We start from the raw sequence: 17,890 nt of genomic DNA on the forward strand, positions 1-17,890 counted from the left end.
CTTCTGGCAGCACTTTTCCTGGTGCAGCCCAGGAAGCTGCTGGCTTTCTTTGCCACGACAACACATTTCCTGCCTCAGGGTCAGCACTGTTGTCCACCAGGACCCCCAGGTCCTTGTCAGCTGTTTTTCAGTCAGTCAGCCCCAGTATGTGATGGTGCATGGCATTATTCCTCCCCCAGGGCAGGACTTTGCTTTTCCATCTTTTCAATTTCATGAGGTTACTCTCATCTGATGTCTCCAACCTGTTCTGACAGCATACCAATCTGGACTACCAGCCACTCCTCCCAGTTTTGTATTATTTGCGAACTTTTTGAAGGTGCACTCTGCCCCACCATCCAGTTAATTAAAGAAGGATAAAAAGCATAAGCCCCTGTATTGACTACTGGAACACGCCACTAGTGACTTCCTTCCAATTGGACTTCTTGCAGCTGATCACAACCCTCACGACAACTGTTCAGCCAGTTGTTAATCCACCCATCTATCTATCTATCAATCTATCTGTCTATCTATCTGTTGTGATTTTACTCTGGCCCAATTTTTCAAACCCCCACAAAATTGCTAAAAAGGTGAGAGAGGTTTTACAGAGGCAAAACATACTCAATGTGGGGGAATAATATTAAAATTTATTGCTAACAGAATAAAAAATATAAAATAATATATACAACAATTCTGACTAGTTTTTCCTATGATGACAAACCCATGTATTTACAAAACCACCCCTCCTCCCCCACCACTATCTATCTATCCATCCATCTGTCAGTCTATTTGTCTAACCTGAACTTTGTCAGGTGGTTGATGAGGATGTTATGGGACACAGTCAGTGTCAACAGCCTTACAAATGTTGAACTAAGCAACATTCACTCCTCTTGCCTCATCCATCAAGCTAGATGACTATCAGGTTGGCTAAGCATGATTTCACCTTTGTAAATCCATGATGACTAGTCCCAGTCATTTTCTTGTCCTTCATGAGTTTGGAAATGTTTTCCAGGATTATTTGCTCCATCATCTTATTGGGGACTGAGGTGAACCTGACTGACCTGTAGTTCCCTGAATTTTTACTAGTGCTCTTCTTAAAGATAGGTGTGTCATTTACTCTCTCATAGGCTTCAGGAACCTGTTCCAGCTGCCAAAACCTTTCAGAGATAATCAAGGGTAGCCTTGCAGTGACATCAGCAGGTTCCTTCAGTACTTGTGGGTGCAGCCTATCAGGTGGACTCCGTCACCTGAGCCTCCTCTTCTGAAGGTGTGTCTTCCCTCCAGTCTCAGACTTTTGCTCTGCTCTGGGACACCTGGGACTCCTGAACACTAAGCTTACCAGTAAAGATTGAGGCAAAGAGGCATTGAGAATCTCATCCTTTCTCATGTCATTCCCCTGCCTCATTCAGCAGTGGGCCCATGTTTTCTCTAGTTTTCATTTTGCTGTTAATGTACTTGTAGAAAGCTTTCTCGTTGCTCTGCACATCCCTCACCAGATTCAACTCCAGGCTGGCTTTGGCATTCCTAATCCACCCCTGCTTTCAGCTCTTGTACACTTCTCTTCATATCTGAGTTCAGCCAGGAGCTCCTTTCACACCTATGCAGGCCCCCTGCCACCTTTGCTTGATTTCTAACTTACTGGGGCGGATCTTTCTTGAGCTTGAAGTGGGTGATTCTTGAATATCAACCAGCTCTGCTGGACCCCTCTTCTCTCCCATTGTCACATCATTTTATTCAACGGCTGACATTTATTTTTAATAAATTTTTACTACATTTTTAAAATTTTGGTTATAGTAAATTGTTTCCTATTTCTGATGAAGAAATTCTGTGCCCAAAAAGACTGATTGTTATAATGATTAAAGGGTTTTAGAAGTATTTTAAAATTATTACAGTTATTTAATGTTGCTGTTAGTTTCCTGTCTACACTGCCAGAAGTATTAACATGAAAATTCTCTTACAGTATTTCTTTACACTACACTGGCAGTCTTCTGACTTTCCCTATCCCATTGAAGGGTCCAACTGGAGAAAGCAATAGGAAACGTAAGATGAGGAGCTGTATCTGAACTGGAACCTGGCTTTACCAGAGTGTGTGTCTGTTTTATGTCCAGTTCCTGTGTCTTTCATAAATCAGAAAGCCAAATGTTGGACTTTGGCAGTGCTGGTGTGAGATATTTCTTGCATCATAACCTTATGATTAGAAAACTTTAGAAAAAACCAGATTTGCTAAACTGATTTTACCCTTCCAAAGTTTAGAGTATCTCTGGTAGGGTGCACTTTCTATCACTTTTATTGGAGCTTGATCAAGCTACTGCATGTAGAAGAATTAAAAATTAAAAAAATGAAAGGGAAAAAATAAAGATAGATTCTGCAGAAGAAGAGAACATGCTCTGATGAGAGGAAAGGAGTCTTGCATCCTGATCCTCGTTGCCTGTCTTTGTATATTTTATGACTTAAAGACTAAATATCTTTCAAAAAGCTTCTTATCACTGGATTATAGAGTCTACAATATAAGTATACCCATAAAAAGAAGAGACAGTGTAATGGTACAGTGCAATCTAAATAGGTGAGTTAGACAAAGGTTTGAAGAAAACCACAGCTAATTAGTATCATGGTTACCTGGTGCCTGCTAGTTTGAAGTCCTGTTTTATCCAGAAAAGCTATCTGGATTTCTTCATGTTACTTGGAGAAAGTGTACACATACCAGGCAAATGTGTTTGAATGTGTGGGGAATATTTCTTCATTACAAGTCATTAGTCTATATTGCCACTCAGCTATTATCAAAGAAACTAGGATATTACAGGGATTGAATATTTTACTTTTACTTCTGTTCAAGAAACAGATTACAGGGTATGCTTTATTTGCAGCAGGAAAGAGTATGAACAGACTGTAACAGGAAGGATAAAACCAGACCATTTGTAGCATTAATAGGCACAGTCTGAATTTGTAAAGAGAATCTCCTCAAAGGACGCAGGGGCTGTGGGGATCCTTATCCTATGGGGCATTGTACTTTAACATGACAGCTGTCTTTTGCCGCCTCTTTTCTTCCCTTTCATTTGAAACATATAAGCTGCAGCCCCAAACTTTAGTAGGCATTTACATTTTCATTTCACTAAGTCCTAAAAGCATCAAAATATCTGTTCACTGTGGTTTATAGTGGACCAAATTGTACATGTGAATCTATGTTCAGTACTGAAGTAGGACTGGAAGGAATAAATGAACAAATGCTTATGATGAAATGCATACTAAGAATATTGTAAAACTTGCATCCAGTTTCCAGGTTTATGAACATACAGATTTAGAGGGTATAGAGAAAAAAATCATTACCTGCAATTGATAAATAGATAAAGTAAGGAATATAAAATAAAGACAATTATGCATGCATGTTTTACTTGTAGTTTTTCTTCAGATTTTTAGGTTTTTTGAAGCTACAAAGGAAAAAAAAAGAATTTGCTGTAGATTTTACCACAGCTGCAGGGTAGAAGTTGTCTTGATACACAGATATGTAAGATGCAGTATCTATATTAAAGGCAGCCAAATTATAGAAGTGTATTTGCTGCCTTGATAGCTGCATTATTTTGTCATGTGTTAAACCAACTATCTTCTGTTATGATTAACTTAAAATATAATGATGTCATTGTGACATCAAATCCCATGAATACAAACTTCAGTGTTAGTGACTCATTTTTACACACCTTTTTTCAGATGACCTGCCATCATCAATCAAGTGCTTTTTTCTATTGATCTTCCAGACTCTTCAGAATTTATCCACACGTCATATTAAGTTTGTTGCATGGCAAGCTGATTTCCTTTCCCAAATTAACACTGTATTGACTCTGAGATTGGGAGATCTTGTGTTGTGATCATAGAATCATAGAATTGACTGGGTTGGAAAAGACCTCCGAGATCATCAAGTCCAACCCTTGATCCAACACTACCGTGGTTACTAGACCATGGCACTAAGTGCCACATCCAGTCTCATCTTAAAACCTCCAGGGACAGAGAATCCACCACTTCCCTGGGCAGCCCATTCCAATGTCTGATTACTCTCTCTGTAAAAAACTTTTCCCTAATATTCAACCTAAACCTCCCCTGGCACAGCTTAAGATCATGCCCTCTTGTCCTACTGCTGCTGATATGTCGAGATCTCCAACACAGGCAGATGAGTCACACTGGTTCAGATTTTGTCTGTGGAAATATAAAGAGTAATTTATCAAGGAGCTGTGACGTTTGAATGTGGATGCAAATGGTAAGCATGACCTGTGTTTTTCCAGAGGAACATTGACTCTTTTTATTTACATTTGATGATTTCCCCTGAAAATTCACTTAAATGTTGCAGGAAATATGTGCAGGTAGATTTCTAGATCACATAATTTTCTAGCTTTCCTTGAATTTAATTTCTTAAAAACAGAATGTAAATTTATAATTACCAAAGGATTGAAAGTAAACTCTCTTTCCGGTGATCTGCTTTTCAGTGTGGACATTAGAGCATTGTGTCCTCAGGAGGCTGAATCCATCTGTGTCAAGGACTAACTACTCTGAAAATACAGTGAAAGTCAGAAAAATGGGAAAAATAGAATGGTTACAGTTGTGTGAATTCAGAAATGCAACATATAGGAACCATGCTGAGTGTTTTATAGCACTTTCTGGACATGTAAATTGATAAAGTTCTTTCACTTGTACTTCTGCGAGCTCTGCACAGCAAGAGGCATTCCATTCCTTTACTGCCATTGATAAATGAGTTGAATTATTAGGACTGAAGACATCAGAAACGGAAAGAACTTGGCATGATTATCAAATCAATCTGTAGCAAATTTTAGGACAAATAACAGCGTGGTCTTTCATATATGCCAAAGTAAACAGCTTGCATTAGAGGCACCAAGGAGACAATAAAAGCTGGATCCATACAGTGCCATTTGAGGTTTCTTTTCAGAGTGTTAGTTTTCAGAATATTACTGCCCTTCAAACACTATGACCGTATCACAATTCAGAGATGAATTGTGGATGCACCAGAGGGCAGATGATATTGGATATGAAAAGAAATGTGAACTCCAGAAAGGAAGTAATGCCGGTGAAGTTCTGTTTCAACAGGGACTTTTAAGGATTTAAGGGTCTCTTCATGCCCGGAAGAGATCATAGTGTCCAAATGCTAAGCTAGTTATGAAGAACAGGAGTGCATAGACATCTGATAATTAAAATCACAATATAGGGTAGAAGGAGACTACAAATGTGTTGAAGGTTTGGTGTCTGCTTTATGCTATAAGCCTTCATGCCTGGTGAGGAGAAAGAGAATTCACACTCCTTTGCTCCAGGATGCACTACCTTTTCTAGACTGGCGTGTTCATATTTTGGAGAAGAGAGCATTTGTTTGTAGTTACATACACTGAGTAGCTTGCCTACCTGTCATCAAAATTACATTCATTGTTTCTGTTTTCCCCTCTAATAAATTTGGCATAAAATGTTTCCTATGATTAGTTTGCATTTCCTCCCATTTATTAGTCACATCCATTGTTTCTCCTTTTTCTTCTCCCTGAGAAAAGGTTCAATTATTTGCAATGTGTTGCTGGAGTGCCTAACAAAATGAAGCCAAGGCACTGCAGTGTTCCTGCAGTACTATTGAGTAATAGTAGTTCTGGTAGTAATAGAAGGACTGGTTTGTTTAATAAATTTAGAAAGGAATTGGTTTGGCTGACTTAGAGCAGAGTGAATGCTGCCTGACATTTTCCAAGGAGATGTTAATCATACTGTCTTCCCAGAAAAAATAAGCAAAATAAGGGAAAAAGAGAACTACAGACTAGTTAGTGCCCTTGGGGCAGGGAGAATATATAGCTGCTACTGTGGGAAAAGATGTGGGAGACTGGATTGCACAGAGATGTTAAACGGCTGTTAGATATTAGAGGCTGTCACAAGTATAAACTGGGCATCTCAATATCAAAAAGACTTTGTGAAGAATTCAGAAATAAAATAGCACCTTTCTGTTCTTACAGGCATACTTTTTAAAAAAAAATCACAGAACTAACTCACTTTTCGTTTGATTTTTTATGTTTTGTTACAAAAGAATATAAGGATCCAATTTAATAATAATGGTTTTCTCTTGAAAACTTTTCACTGAAGCAAGTTTAAGACTTTTGTGAACTATTTGCTTAACCATATTAAGTTATGAGAAGCAATGCAGAGATGCCTAAGTGAGCACTCAATGAAAGCCACTGATCTATTAATATAACTCTATACAACTAGTTTGCACATTAATTTATGTCAGGAGAGGCAAAGCAGAGCTGGACAAAACCTACTGCATATATACTGCTAGGGAGACGAAAAGCATTCATTTTGGAACCATAATCTGTTCTCACCTGCTGTAGATCTGTTCCCACCTGCAATAATCTAAATGGCTTAATATATGGGATGAAACATAATGGTTCAGTGTCAGCAAGACACACAGGGGCACATAGAGGACAGGGAGGTGTCCCGCCTTACAAATCCTGCCTGACCAAACTAGTGACCTTCTACCGTGGAGTGACTGTGTCAGTGGACAAGGGAAGAGCTACTGGATTTTTGTTAAGCCTTTGACATGGTCTCCCACAACATCTTTCTGTCAAAAATTGGATGGATGAACTAATCAGGGATAAGGAATTGGTTGGATGATCGCATCCAGAGAGTAGTGGTGAATGGCTCAGTGGCTGGATGGAGATCAGTGATGAGTGGTGTCCCTTGGGGGTCTGTGTTGGGACCACTGCAATTTAATGTTTTCACTGATGACATAGACAGTGGAAGTAAGTGTACTCTCAGAAAGTTTGCAGACGAAACCAAGCTGAGTGGTGCAGCTGGCACACCTGAGGAACAGGATGCCATACAGAGGGACCTGGACAAGCTTGAGAAGTGGACTCATGGGAACTTCATAAGAAACCAAGTGCCTGTACTCGGCACTGGTGAGGCCACACCTCAAATACTGTGTCCAGTCTTGGGCCTCTCACTCCAAGAAAGACATGGAGGTGCTGGAGCGTGTCCAGAGAAGGGCAACAGAGCTGGTGAAGCGTCTGGAGCACAAATCTGATGAGAAGGGAGCTGGGATTGTTCAATCTGGAGAAAAGGAGGCTCAGGGGGGACCTTCTCTCTCTCTACAACTACCGGAAAGGAGGTTATATCCAGGTGGAGGTCGATCTCTTCTGCCAGGTAACAAGCAACAGAATGAGAAAAAATGGCCACAAGTTGCACCAGAAGAAGTTTAGATTGGATATTAGGCAAAATTTCTTCATGGAAGGGATTGTCAAGCACTGGAACAGGCTGCACATGGAAGTGGTGGAATCACCATCCCTGAATGTATTTTAAACGTGTAGATGTGGCGTTTAGGGACATGGTTTAGTGGTGGACTTACAGTGCTGGGTTAATGGGCGGACTTAATGATCTTGGAAGTCTTTTCCAACCTGAATGAAGTTGTAACGTAAATGAAGTAATTACATTATTGAAAGACGATATTATCACAATGAGGTTTCTGCATTGTTACTTTGTCTAATGGACATCCATTCTATTATGTACTGCATGGGTAGTATAATTTCCATATGCAGTTTAGGAAGCAGAATATCTTACAGCTGACCTTTAATCACTTGCATTGAGTCTGTTCTCTCTAGTGATGTATTCTACTTTCAGCTTCCGTGAATTGGAGCTGATCAGATGCTATTATGAAACAGAAAATTTGTGTGTTAATATTGAGACAAAAAGCAAATGACAACAGAAGTAGAAATGTCACACCTGATGGACCAGATTCTCATTTTATTTCCATCAGTTATTGCAACATAGTGGAATTACTTCAGCACAATTCTGCCATAAATAAGCAATTGTGACATTATCATGATTAGAGAGGAAGCACTATCTAGTAAATAGAAAAGAAGAATTATTTAATATGCTCTAATGATAGCCAGCTATTTTCTGCATGATCTCAGGAAAGTGACTTAGTCTTTGTCATTCTCTTTTCTTGTGATTTAAGAAGGCCCCACTAACAATTTGCTACCTTCTTGGATTGTTGCGAGGATAATTAAAATTTCTCGAGAACTTTGATACCTCCAGGTAAAAGGAGTAAATAAATATAACTACATAATTTTTCTAGATGGATTGAAAAAATAACTTGCAATTTGCAGGAGTTTATTTATAATTTCAGTGGTTGGCTTAATGAGCCCTTTACATCAAGGTGTTGTTATATGAAACTTATGATTGAGTGTATACATTAGATCTTAATGTCTTAAAAGGGACTGGATTAGTGTGGTTCAAGAATAGACTGATTATTTTTGTTAGTTGAATGGGAATGATGGCACAGTTCCTCTAGCATGTGGAGAATAATCTTACGTTATTATAATCATGGATTCATTATGTTAAAATGTACATTTGAAGGGTATGGAAAAAGCATCTGTAAGTCACCACTTAATTTCTACTTTTCTGCCTTCTTTGTCTTTTACCTTTCCACAAATCAAAGAATCTAGGAAGTTATTCATATTTACGGTTGAAAGCTGTATTTTTTTTCTGTTATTACTAATATAAGGAATACCCTCTCTACAAGACTGCTTTTCCCTAACACATATTAGGTTTGTGAGGGACAGGTTAAAGGGCTATTATGGAACCATATCAAATTACATTTGTTAATATCTAACCTAAGTGAGCCTTCTTGCATGTTAATCCTGTGATTTCTTGTCCTGTCCATCACAGGAATGCAGAATGAGTTAGTCTTTTCCACATTTTGGCAATATTTTATATAAGAGCATACAAACATAGTATCTTTTCATTCATTTAGTCTAAACAATCCTGATTCTTTCAACTTCCTATGACTATATTTTCTGAATCAAGTCTTAACATTTGCTGCTGCTCTTGCTTTGACTGTTTCAGCTCAACTGACTGCTTTGGGGGTAGTGACAGGGGTTCCGGTCTGGTTTTGAGACAAGTATGTATCTCAGGAAGGGAATAAGGGGACTGACAGTAAAGTAAAAAAAATTGTCTCATCAACCAAATTCTACTTCCAACCCCAAAATTACATTGATTAACATGGCCTGAATGAGAATATAATCAGATAATGAGAATATAATAAGATCCCAAGTCATGAAAGATTACCATTTTTTATATTCTTAACAGTAGATCAGTGCTGCTAAATCATAGTAGTTCCAAAAAGTATGATTTAGGATAAAAACCCCCTGCAGATTTAATTGATCCTTTTGTTAGCTATTTGGTTTTGTCCCTTGGTGTGCTGCTTTCTCTTTAGCTCTAGGGACTGGAAACTTAATTTAGCTTCTCATGAAGCCTACATTATTATTGTATTGAAAGAATCTAGAACTATAAGAAAAGAACTAAAAATCACCAAAATTATCATTAAATTTAGAAAATTGGTGACAGTAATTTGCATAAAGACTATCAATCTGAAAGCCATTGATTTGCTAAATAAGTCCATTTGTCTATAATTGTTGGTAATGTACAGCAACATTTTAAAATCAACGGAACTTTCTCTCATAGAGTTTCAGGCAGCTATGATTTCTTTATCTTTTCTTTTTTATTCAGAATTTTTACCAACTTTCCTGCTTTCCTCACTCTGCTGAGTTTCAAGTTGAAATAGCCTATGTATAAAATGTAGAAAACAGCACATAAAACATAAATAATGTTTATTCCTGTATGCAGATTTCCCTGCATATGTAGTTTCTCATATCAGAAACATGTTTATAACTTCTATAGATGGTTTTTCAACTCTAGGGGATCTAAAACAATGAATGAGACTGCTTTCTGTAGTATTTTCTATTTACTATTAATCTGTTTATGATTCTGAAAGACTTGTTCCAAAGTCTATTAAAATACATGGCAGACTTCCACAAGTTTTGAATCCATCCTTAAATAACTAATAATATTCACAATGTATTTTCACTTGAAAGCATAAGGTTGGCATAGTATTTTTTGTTTCTTGTATGGGTGAAGCTGTTGACTGAGAATTGTGGTTTGTCTAAGCCAGCTCAATTTTAATAGAAAAATTAAATTTGTGACTTATATATCCTCCAAGACTGGTACATTTCCATTGCCTGGTACTGGTGAAAATCTGTCTTGATTTGCAATCTCTTAATTCTCAGTAAGATACTGAGATTTTACTGTGTTTATGTCAAAGCAGAATTTGGTCCAATGTCCTAAAGTTTATTTACATGTGTTCTTAAAGACCGGTTTCCATTCAGGAATGGAAATCCACACATGCATTTTTTAGTAAACAGTGCTAATTTGCTAACAGCTTGACAATAATTTTGCATTTTGAATACTTCCTAAGCTCTAAAGCACAACTATAGAACATCAATAATTTTCATAGTGTATAGAGACTAGAAAAATCTCTAATCTACAGAGCATTGTCTTCTGTTGCAAAGTATTTGCCACAGAGGCAATAATGATAACTTCAGAAATGTTTGTTTTTACTATACAGAATGCAAAAGTATGTTTGAAGTCAGTGGAATGAGATGTCTATAGGCCAATTTGAAAATCCTTTAAGTACTCTAGCTGCAAATTTGCACATCCAAAAGCCCTCAAAATCTTGCAACACGGCATCAAACAAATGTGAAAACTCTAGTGAACTGTGAGATGTCTACTGAGATGTATAATAACATCTGTTAGTGTATGGTGTCTAGTTCACAGCTTGCTGAAAAAGCTTAAAAAATAATTTTGAGAACTGGGATGAGAAGTTAATACTCCAGAAGTTTTAATGCAGAAAAAATTCCCCAATATCTAGCTATAGATACACTCCAGGGATCTCAAGGGCTCTTGTTTAACAATATCCTTATTGGTGCCTATGAAAGAGTCTGAGAGCTTTGAAGTTGGAACTCTAACAAGCTTTCTTGTTTGGGACAGGATGAAGCTCTTAAGAACACAAATGTAGAGATAACTAATCAAATGCATGCTCTTTCATTATTCATCCAGTAATTTTCTGAAGAAACAGTGATTTTAGCTGCCTTGCTTAATCCTCTGGAGTCACAGAGCTCAAAAGCTGAGGAATCTGAAGTTTTTCTGCATCTCTTGATGACTACTGAGGAAACAAGCAAGTTGGCATGGAATCAGTCAAGTAACTATCAAAAAAGTAATGTGAATTAAAGACTCTAGTATAACAATTTATTACAGAAAATTTCTGACCAGCTCAGGTGTCATTTACAGATTATTGGTATGAATGAAAAACACAATAAAAAATAGTCTGCCTGTACTGATGTATAAAATTATATGGCACTAGAAATTCAGTTGCTCCAATTTGGTCATAAAAGAGAAGAAAGACTACACAGAAATGCATTTCTAGTCCATCTCACCTTGTTGTCTAAGCTATTATACTTATGTGATAATGAAGAAAGCTGTGTTCTGCTGCTCTCCAAGCATTAAATGGGGTAATTATGAAAGCTGAAATCATAGAATAGAAAAAACCAAAACTCTCCCAAGTAAATGTCTTCAAGATGTTTGGTAGTATTTTGAGCTACTTGAATTATTTTCATGGTGTTCAAATGGTCTGTAACTGAAATTATATTTAAAGGTATGTTTAAACACTTTGAAAAAAAAACAGACATAAGCAGGAGTTTCTTGGTAATATGATTGTTCAACTGTAGATGGAAGCTGGGGCAAGGAGCTTGTGAAAAAAATAGGGCAAACAGATGAATTAATCATTTAATCTGAACAAGCCACGCTAATTTATAACCTTAATATATTCCTATACTTAATATTTAGAAAAGTCTTGGGGTTGATCTTCTTTTATGTGGTGAAATTTTGGCATCTGATGCAAAAAAAAAGTCTTCTGCACTTAACTGAAGAGGTACTTATCTTTGACATGTATTTTTAACGAGTGGAATTGTCCTTCATCGTCCATAGGGCCACAAGAGACACACGTTTATATTGGATTGGTGAGGTTAGGTGAAATTAATCCTACGTTTAAGAAAGAGCAACTTAAAAACAAGATTGCAGTTGGTTTTTATTCACCAAGTTATTTTCCATTACCTGTTCTTGAATAAGTAGGGTGTCTGTTTTCTCTAAGGTGTATACACACACACACACACACACACACACACACACACACACACACACACTCAGTTCCTTCAAAATCACCTTTAAATTGAATTGCAAACAATTAGTTAGAGAGGTTCTTTTCTTGTTTGTACTCTAAAGCTGTGAACTGATCCTCATTTCTCCAGTGTGGACAAATTTTTTAAATGAACCTTGTCATATATGACAAGTTAAACCAGCAGATGTTTAGCGCAGTTCCCGTTATCAAAGAAACATGCAGATGCTGGCAAGTAACCAGTTTCTAGGTTTGTTTCTCAAAAGAACTGTCCTTCAGACAGCTTTGATATTATCAGGAAATAACATCTGAAGTTTATGACACTGCTACACTTCCATCTGTCCCCAAACTGATGGTGGCAGGTGCATCTATCCATGTGCCACTTCATATCATGCTGAAGTTTAGAACCATAAATCATTCTGTTGCTGCAGTAGTGACAGGTGCAGGATAACAGATGCAGTCTGCAATATATTAAGAGAATGCCATGATTTATTTGAATTAAGGTGGTCTGGGGTTAGCAATCTGCTTGAAACTAGATAACCATATGGTGCATGGCTGCTAGATGAGAATATGTGCTGGTAATAATGTACTGTATTAAAATGCAAGCTCCAATATTTAGCCTTGGAAAGTGTCTCTTGACACCTGTGTCAGCTCCTTGAGATGCTTGAAGACTACATTATGTGAGCCTAAGTGCAGAATGCCACTAATCTTGTGACAGCAAGCTTGGCAACTGGGTACAGATTTCCAATAGAGTGAAGAGTTTAAACATGCAAGTTTTCCCAATGACCTGTAAGTTTGGCATGTACCTAAAAACCTGATTGAGGAGGAGTCTACAGGAAGAATTTTTCTGATGAAGCATTAATTGTTTTACATTTCACTTGTTAGTAAAAATGATCATGATGAACATATGGGCAAAGGCAGGATAACCCTGTAATTAAGAATATAGAAGTAAAAATTACAGAACTGAGGCACATGCAAGAACAACAGTAAGATTGATGAGTTCAGGTCAGGGACAGAGTGTCATCTCCATTACAGATTTCTCTGTAAAGAGACCTGAGAATACACAAAGGTGTATTCTAATAACAGTGGTCTAATAACAGTGGTTACACGCAGATTTCAAGTCAGGGAAAGCATAGAAATGCAGTGATGTCATTTAGGGATGGTTAAAAGTGTTCTTTATATAACTACGGGCCTGTTATTCTGATCCCAAAGGTATGAGAAGTTTAAGAACACATTGTCAGGGAACAACCATTGCTGGCAGTTTGCGAAGGAGCTGGCAGGGGCGGGCGGAGGCCTCAGGCAAGGCTGGTCGGGCAATTAAGTACTATGAGTGCCCTCAGGGCCCTGACACATATTTTGATGGAAAAAGAAACCAAAAACAATGAAAAAATTGGGAACGAGATAAATTGCAGCTTGGGTTTACTGAATGTGAATTGCATTTGAATAGCCTGACATCCTTCTTTGCTAACTCATTTTCTAGACAAAAGAAATGTCATCGATGTCATCTGTGACCTACCAGCCATATGGGAAATTGGAGAAGATGCAAATTAGTGGAAGAAATTTCAGGTGAATAAGGAATTAGATAGAGGAGAGACAGCAATAGGTGCCTTTGAAAGGGGAATGTACTATGCAGAGGAAAGTCAGGAGTGGAGTTCCTTAAGGAGTAGTCCAGTGACTGATGCCTTAACTCTTTTCACATCATTTTAGGATTGCATGTGGAAATGTGCTGAGAAAACTTGCTTATGACATTGTGTTATGGGAAATTATTGGTACAGAAGTAGTTTAGGCTATCACACAATAAATAAATAGATGATCTTCAGATTCAAAGTACTGAAAATGGGAAAATAAATCCATATATGCAGAAAAATATAAAATCATGAATTTAGGGAATAGTAGAAAGAATTTCTGCAGTCACCCAAGAAGACATGTCTTGAAAAAACTGAGAAGGGATTTCAGGAGACTGCTTTTTCACAAAAAGATTATGAGCAACCAAAGACATGCAACTACAACATTGTACAAATAATGCCAGGGCATTGCAGTTACAGTAGGTTTAGTAGATAAACAGATACTAGATAAAGATGACATTGTAGTATCCTAACAGTTGGATGGACTGCTCTTCAGGAATCTGTCTCCCTCTCAACCGTAGGAGGAAATCAGATGTCTGAACTAGATTCCTACTTTCTATATCAGTAAAACAGGTGAAACAAGTGACACTTCTAAATAATAGTTCGCCGGAAATCAGGGATTTTTCATTTGCACTGATTGTATAAAAGAACAGTAGAAAAACCTGACCAGTCATCTCTCCATGTGTTTTCCAGCAGCTTCCCTTCTCCTTTGTTACCAAGTTCCTAGATTGGTGCAATGAAGCAAGCTGATCTCACAATGGTCTAATTTTAGGACTTATTAGTTCATAAAGACTTAATTGTCAACAAGCTCTATCTAACAAAGAACATCCATACTTATCTAAGTCCCTTCTCATCTCTAGAGTCAAAGTACTTTGCAGACAACTGTAAGAACCTTGTATCAATGCTCTCCTTGCCACAGATAAAGAAACTAAGGCACAAAGGTGGCGTATCTCGCCAAGAACCACAGACAAGGGAGTCATGCATGGGAACAGACTCCAGCAGTCTTGCCTCTCAGTATACTGCCTTGTCTACTGCTGTGTGCTGCCTCCCACAAACGAGTAACAAAACAGTTTGCAGAGATGACCTGTAGCATTCTTGACACGGTAACTATCCAGAAGGAATTCTTCCAGGCTATCAGATGAAAACAAGAGAGGCAGAGAGGACAGTTATTTGAAAGAAGAAATGTTTGGCTGAGAGACAAAGGTACAGAATTTTGTGGATGAGTATTTTTATATGCAAAAGAACAGACAAGAAGAAGCAAGATCTTTTAGGCTAGTTAGGTATTAATTAATATGATATTGTTACAAACCTAAAACTGGAAACCCCAGGCACCCTAGGCAGCAGTAATAAATTACTGAAGTGACAGATTACTCAGCTGTTTTATCCAACATCCACATGGATATTTTACAGTGCGTGTCTGGATATGACTGATGATATAAAAAACTGAGGGATATCAGCTCTGGTAGGAATGGCCTTTTGTTGAAAGATCAACAAAATTCATGAATTTGAGAAAGGGAAAAGGAAAAAAGGAAATGGGAAAGGAAAAAAAAGAAAGGAGAAACGGAATACAAGAAAAAGGAAAGGGAAATAGAAAAGGGAATTTTTCATGGCAGCTAGCTGAGAGGTGAAGTAGTGGTGGTGGTGGACATTCTCAGAAAGTCTTTCTCTCCTATGCCCTCTTTGGTGTTCTGTCATAGATATTCTTCCTAGAGTAACTGTATGGTTCCACCCCTATGCACTCCACCTCCTTATTACTCACCCTTATTCCGTGTGCTAATCATACTGCTCAGAGCATAGTTTGATTGCATACATGTTGCCCAATGTTAATGGTCTCCTATGCTTTTTGCAAATGTATCACTGTGCAATGCTGGTTGGCTACCTAAAACACTGCTACTTCCTGCTATTTGCAGCTGCCAGACACCTCATATTCCCTACCATAATATTATACACCAAAAGCCACAAAACAAATGGTGAAGAGGAAGAGAAAGCCAAAAAGAGTGGTTCACACAGTGCTAGCAAATGCTTCTCATGAGAAATCCAATGCAATGGCCATAGCTGTGGTCCAGAACCAGGAGTGAAAAGCTGGCAGGATGACAGCATTTTGTACAAAGAGGTACAAGACTCTGCCACAGCACCCTTGAGGTATGAAGGTGCACAGCTGCACAGAAAAGTAACTGTCAGACTGCAGTGCTGCGAGGGAAAAGCAGCAGAGGTGCAGATGGAAAACTCTTGGCATCAGAGAAGTTGCAGACTCCTCTGATGGGGCTGCAGCGCAGGGCAGTAAAACCCCTCTGATCCGTCAGGTAGGCAGCTGATCGCTGCAGTCAGGGAGAGGCACAGGGTGCTTTCCCCAATGCCAAAGGTTGAGCACCAAGAGAGGACTCCCAAACAACCCCCTCTCTATCTGCCTGTCACCCTTCCCATCTGTCTGTCTTTTGGAAAACTGTTCCTTCTCCTGCATGCTCCTAAGACACACTTATATTTTCCTCCCTACCTTGTGGAAAATCTTTTCATGTTAGCATGTGCTCAAAACTTTGTGGTCAAGGTATTGTTTTATTCAAAGATGCCCATGATTTCTTCTGTGTCTTGATATGGGAGTAAACCAGGGCTCACAATCTGCAGTCACTGTCCTGACAGAGCTGTGAGAGCTATAGGATTTATGTGAAATCCATAGTTTGGAATGAAGGATTTGGTAAAAGTGAAAGAAGCAGGGCCTAGTCATATTCTCACTTATTATCATGAGCTGGTAGCAGCATAGCTGCAATTTTGCACATGAATTCAAAGTTCACAGCTTCCAAATAGGTCATCCAGAGGGCAGCAACAACTCACAGGATCTCTGGTATATCATTACAAACTCTTTCAAGATATGCAAGTAGGCAGATAGAGAAGAAAAACATTGTCCTTTTAATACTTGAGGAAACAAAGAACATCATGGTGTGAATGATAAGCAGTTGGCTTTGCACAGGTATCATCTGGTATTCATAGATTCACAGAATTTCAGGCCACTAAGAAGTCTTAAATCATTTTTATTGACTCACTGCCTGTTAGAGGTTAATACATTTCACCCAGAGAAGTGAGCAATTTCTCTTTTCAGGCTACAATGAATGCCATTGAAATACCTTTGCCCACTATGGTTTCAGGTGCTGCTAAAGCTATTTTTCTTGCTTAAGTTTCTCAAAGATCCTTCGGTTTGTAATTCCTACAGGAAACTAAAAACAGTGGTGAAATATGTCTGACCTTTTGATCCTTTGGCCAGCTGGGATTTTTCATCTCTCACAAATGTTCCATCTTCTCTTGTTAGGACCATTCTTTTAATACAAATGTATCCCATTGCACTAACACAGTGTTCATTAAATTTCCGTTATTGTTTTTAATTAGACCACAGAAATGTGTTACTAGCTCTGACTTCACTTGCTGTGGGATTCTACACAACATTTGAATCTCAGTGGCATCCCATTAACCATCATCATTTTTGCTTGCCTTAGCTGTGGTCAGCTTCAGGGATAGAATATAAAAGTGATCATCTTCTATCTTCAGTCAAGCTGAGTAATGAGGCGCTCCTTTACTGTCCATTCATTTTACAGTTACTGCTGACCCCAAATGGCTCTTTCATTGTTGCACAGCAATGCACAAAGTGCCTGGCTTTGGAAAGAGTCCAGTTTCCCTGAAATAATTATGGGCAGCAGAGAATTAGTATTCACTGTCTTTTTTCTAAGTCATTTTCTTTTCTTTCAATGTCTCTGCTAATGACTGTCATCATGTTGTGTTCCTGCATGATATGAACCTGGATTTTTGTCTGTCTTGCAACATTTTCATAATCATCGCAGTAATAAGACTGCTTAGTGTTATTGTAAGGACATTTACTAGGGTGCGACTTACTCTGTGTCCTAGGAGAACACAAATTCCTGTATACACTTATACTGACCTTTGTTACCATAAGATTTTGGTGTTAGTTACATAGGGCTGTGTACAGGAAAATGGATAAAACAAGTTAGGGCACTATGATCCACATGGGGGTCAAACAAAATGAGTAAAAACTGGGCGCATGATTTGGCTTAAAGCATCACATTTAATGGGTCACACTCTACCTTAGAGACCATTAACAAGTGGGATGCTCTGTAGCTTCCTGGGACCTGCCCCATATAACACCTTTACCAACCCTCTGGAGAAGGGGACACAGTGTGCCTTCTTCACAAATTTGCAGAGGCCACCAAACCAGGGGGAAATGGCAAACATTGGAAAACATTTTTAAAGAGAA

The sequence above is a fragment of the Neopelma chrysocephalum genome, unplaced genomic scaffold, assembly GCF_003984885.1.
Source record: "Neopelma chrysocephalum unplaced genomic scaffold, ASM398488v2 Primary Assembly neopelma1_43, whole genome shotgun sequence".
Taxonomy (NCBI): domain Eukaryota; kingdom Metazoa; phylum Chordata; class Aves; order Passeriformes; family Pipridae; genus Neopelma; species Neopelma chrysocephalum.